General features: G+C 43.6%; 1 pseudogene; it reads right to left on the reverse strand.

Annotated features, from left to right (window-relative positions):
- Positions 1–3,859: 3,859 nt before the first annotated feature.
- Positions 3,860–4,730, reverse strand: LOC116069212 (annotated as a pseudogene).
- Between the last annotated feature and the right edge of the window lie 589 nt (positions 4,731–5,319).

Consider the following 5,319-nt stretch of genomic DNA (forward strand, 5'->3'; position numbering starts at 1 on the left):
GAAAATTGAGTAGTTCTTTACAGACCTACAAACTTTCTCTAATCCTGACTAGATCTCACCCAGCAAGTACCCGAGATTCCTGGAATGCTATTCCACACAAATGAGGCATTCACAGAACTTTAAACTCTAGCCAATGATTTTCATTTACACCGAAAACTCCTTCCCACTCTCAAAAGTCCATTTATATCCCTGATTCATCCCAAATAAACTGCGTTTGAGCCCGCCCTAAACAAAGGTATGTACACAAGCTGAGATCATCCAAGCGCTGCTTCGTTGAAGACTGTGGGAGAAAGCCTTTGTCTAAAAGATCTTCTCTCTTCTCCCTCCAGGCCTCCTGGTACTCACTCCTGTAGAATGAAATAATTCAATACTTAAATAGTTCTTGGCAGAGGGTGGTTTTGCTATCCTCCCCAATGTTCAGGGTTTCTGAATGAAAGTCACTCACACAGCCTTTATATTTTTCTATGTCTTTCTTTGTCTTTTGTTTTCGAGACAGGGTTTCTCTGTATAGCCCTGGCTGTCCTGGAATTCAGTCTGTAGACCAGACTGGCCTCGAACTCAGAAATCTGCCTCCCTCTGCCTCCAAAGTGCTGGGTGAAACAGCAATAGCTGGGGCTACTTCCTAACCTCCATGTTGTTGATCCACCTCTCACTGATAATCCTGAGTTATCACTTACTAAATTCTACATTCTTCCTTGGTTGTCTTAGACCTAGAGGGTTGCCCAACTGGGCTGCACTCTCCCGGCTCCTTCACATGTCGGCTATACCTCCCTGTCCTCCACTCTTCTCAGGCCTGGATTCTCTTCTCCCTTCTCCTTCTTTTGCTCCTGGCATGTAATCTTCTTCTTCCTCTCATTTGCTCCCAAGTTCTGAAAATTCTCAAGTCCCGCCTTTGTCTGCACTGCTCAGCCACTGGCTGTTGGCATCTTTATTTACCAATCAGAACTAACTGGGGGCAGGTTCCCAGAATCTATGTGTCTCTTACAAATAGTTTTTGGGGAATGTGATTAGCATTCTTAATACAAGCAGCTACAGCTCCCAGTTGGACCAGTATCCTGCAGGGCCCAACTATTCCAGACTCTGCTTCATCCTTTTAGCCTGGTCTAGGTGTACAGCAGTGTCTGGACACCTTAAGTAAGAGGAAGCAGAGGACCCAGAACCACTGCTGGACCATCAACGTATCTCACGTGTTTATCAGCTCTAGGAATTTTCTCATGAAGTTTTTAGGGTCTTTTGCATATACAACTACATAATCTGCAGATAAAGATGCTCAGACTTCTTTTTTCAGTTGTATCTCCTTCATGTATCATACTGCTCTACTTATGATTGTGTTAAATAGGAGTCTGAAGAGCAGACATCCTTGACATGTGTGTGTGTGTGTGTGTGTGTGTGTGTGTGTGTGTGTGTGTGTATCTGAGGCAGGGTTTCTCTACATATCCCTGGCTGTCCTGGAAGTCTGACTGGAAACAGGCTGGCCTTGAGTTTAGAGATCTGCCTGTCTCTGCCACTGAGTGTTAGGACACCATGTAAGTTACTGGCATTAGTTGGGATATTTTTAATTAATTATTATTTTTATCTTACTGGGTATCATGGGTCTGTTTAAGTTATTTTATCTTGCTTTAACTTATGTATGTTGACTGGTGTGAGGTGGTAAAGATCTTTTCAAGAATTGACAAATGGGACTTGATAAAATTGCAAAATTTTGGAAAGGAAAAGAACACTGTCACTAGGACAAAACAGCAACCAACAGATTGGGAAAAGGTCTTTACCAACCTTACATCTGATAGAGGGCTAATATCTTAATATATACAAAGAACTCAAGAAGTTAGACTCCAGAGGACCAAATAACCTTATTAAAAATGGGGTATAGAACCAAACAAAGAATTCTCAAGTGAGGAATACTGAATGGCTGAGAAGCACCTAAAGAAATGTTCAACATCCTTAGTCATCAGGGAAATGCAAATTAAAAACAACCTTGAGATTCCACCTCACACCAGTCAGAATGGCTAAGATCAAAAACTCAAGTAACAGCAGATGCTGGCAAGGATATTACAAAAGAGGAACACTCTTCCATTGCTGGTGGGACTGCAAGTTGGTATAACCACTCTGGAAATCAGTTTAGTGGTTCCTCAGGAAACTGGACATAGTACTACCTGAGGACCCAGCTATACCACTCCTGGGCCTATATCCAGAAGATGCTCCAACATGTAATAAGGACACATGTTCCACTATCTTTATACCACCCTTATTTATAATAGTCAGAATATGGAAAGAACCCAGATGTCCCTCAACAGAGGAATGGATACAGAAATTGTGGTAATTTACACAATGGAGTACTACTCAGCTATTAAAAACAATGAATTTATGAAATTCCTAGGGAAAATGGATGGATGATGGAGGATATCATCCTGAGTGAGGTAACCCAATCACAAAAGAACACACACGGTATGCACTCACTGATAAGTGGATATTAGTCCAGAAGCTTAGAATACCCAAGATACAATCCACAAACCACAAGAAACTCAAGAAGAAGGAAGACCAAAATGTGGATACTTCAATTCTGCTTAAGAAGGGGGAACAAAATGCCCATGGAAGGAGTTACAGAGACAAAGTGTGGAGCAGAGACTGGAGGAAGGACAATCCTGAGACTGCTCTACCTGGGGATTCTTCTCATAAACAATCACCAAACCCAGACACAATTGTGGATGCCAGCAAGTGCTGGCTGACAGGAGCCTGATATAGCTGTCTCCTGAGAGGCTCAGACAGTGCCAGACTAATACAGAAGTAGAGGCTCAAAGCCAACCATTGGACTGTACAGAGTCCCCAATGAAGGAGTTAGAGAAAGGACCCAAGGAGCTGAAGGGTTTAAAGTCCCATAGGAGGAACAACAATATGGACTAACCAGTACTCCCAGAGCTCCCAGGGACTAAACCACCAACCAAAGAGTACACATGATGGGACTCATGGCTCCAGCTGCATATGTAGCAGAGGATGGCCTAGTCGATCATCAGTGGGAAGAGAGACCCTTAGTCCTGTGAAGGTTCTATGTCCCAGTGTAAGGGAATGTCAGGGCCAGGAAGTGGGAGAGGGTGGGTTGGTGAGCAGGGGGAGGGGGGAGGGATAGGGCTTTTTTTGGAGGGGAAATCAGGAAAGGGGAGAACATTTGAAATGTAAATAAAGAAAATATCTAATTAAAAAAATAGAGAAATGGCGCTATAGTTAAAGTATAAACTAATCCTCTAGAGGACTTGAGTTTGTTTGTTGGCACCTGGGTAGAGCAGTTTTCAGCTGCCTATAGCACCAGCTCCAGAGAGTCTGGCTTCCTCTTTCAGCCTCTGTGGCACATACTCATACACATGTACCCATTATTAAAAATAAATCTTTAAAAAGAAATAATCATTGTGGATGCTTATATTATGTTAACTTGGGTCCCCAAAATTATTTGCATAGCCACCATGTAGGAGCTGGGGAATACTGGCCCCAAGAGGGCTGCCAAACTGGGTCCAGGGGCAGCCAAGATGGAATATAGGATTTAGTGAGTAATAACTTGGGGATATTGGAGGGAGGTGGATTGTCTACGTGGAGGTTAGGAAGTGGCACAGCCATGGAGCTGTTTTAGGCATATCAAAATATAAAGGATGTGCGTGTGTGTCTTTTATTTGGGAACCTAGAACACTGGGGCAGGTAGCAAGGAATGCCACCGCTGCCCTGGATCAATGAAGTAAATAATTAGGTATTCCTATAAATCATGGAGGAAAAAAAATCCAAATTCTTCTTCTTTTTTTTTTTTTTCTTCAACTTTTAGGAATTTAATTTCCTTCCACCCTTTTTCCCTTTGCTCAGGTGTCTGCAGAGCAGCTCAGGACCACTCAATGTTTTCTCCAACCCACTCGGTAACTTGCACTGTGGGAGCTGCTGACCAGTCATCAGTGGCTGGCTGCACACTCCAGTCTTCCATGCGGAACTGTTGGATGGGCACAGGGTACATGTACACCCTCAGACCAGTCGGCCACCTCAGGCTGAGCAGCAGTGAACTCAGGAGCTGGCATTGTCCATTTACCCTGGAATTTCTCCTTGGTCATCACCTTCTCAGCAGTAGCCTGCTTCTCCTTCTCAATCTCCTCTGGGTCTCTGTAGAAGAAAAGATCAGGCATAACCTCCCATGGGTGCTCATAAGAGATAGTACCTCACATGCAGAGTACTTCCTGGGCCAGCATCCCCCATATCAGACTGACTGAGTGAGCACCCTTGTTGCCTGGGATGGCAATGGATACATAGCACAGGGGAGAATCTGTGTTACACAGAGCAATGGTGGGCAGGTTGACATATGAGGCCTCTGTGAGGGGCTGGTGGTCAGCCCTGGGGTCAGTTACCACTTGAAACCGTGGCTCCCTGGAGGCTGCTTGGATCTGGTTAGTGAAGGTGTACGAAGCGATTGGAGTGGCACCTGTGGCAGCAGCAAACTTCAGCACATCTCTCTGGCTAGTGTTCCTGGAGGAGGTGATGCTGATGTCAGCAGGGTTCTCAAAGGCAACAATAGCTAGAGCTTCGAGCAACAGATTCTCCCAGGTCCTCTTCAGATTTATGATGTATAATAAATCACTTTTCCTTTCATAGATGTACTACTCCATTTGAAAGTCGAAGTTGGTGTCACCTAAGTGGGTTCCTGCAGCAAGGAAGTTGAGGACACCCTCCTCCTACATCTGCAGGATGTCAAGGGCTCCGGACATTGTGTTAGTTTCCCTCTAAGTTGCAATGGGAACCAAGAACAACGCTGTATGGACTCGTCCCCGGGTAGCCAGGAAAAGCCCAAATTCTTGAAAAAATATCAACTTTGTATAGCTAGAGTTCTTAAACTGGAAACAACTATGTAAATTAAATAAAAATTAATTAGTGAATTAAAATGTAGCATATTGGTTGAGGAGGCTCTTGAAAACAAAAATACTGGTATATTTTTGTTTAAGTAAGCAATTCTATGACAAATTACAAGAAAAGAAATGCCCCAAATTTTGTATATAGGAAGTCCCTTTGGTTTTAGTATCTCTGGGAAGTCAGTTTGTAAAGCAATCTTTTGCACATTTGTTTAATCTGTGTATGTTAAGCCTATACATAGGCAGTGTCATGTCAAGGAGAGCGGAGCCTTTGGGGCTGGGCTCCCCCATTTACTAACTGTAGGACTTGCAGGACCTTGGGAAATTACAAACATTGTTGAGCTCTGGTTTCCTCATTTCTCAAACAGGATAAGTAGTTTTAATTTATACAAGGTTGTGAGAACTCAGTGTAAACCAAGCATCTGAATAAGTCCACCTATCACCAGCA

The sequence above is a fragment of the Mastomys coucha genome, unplaced genomic scaffold, assembly GCF_008632895.1.
Source record: "Mastomys coucha isolate ucsf_1 unplaced genomic scaffold, UCSF_Mcou_1 pScaffold22, whole genome shotgun sequence".
Taxonomy (NCBI): Eukaryota; Metazoa; Chordata; class Mammalia; order Rodentia; family Muridae; genus Mastomys; species Mastomys coucha.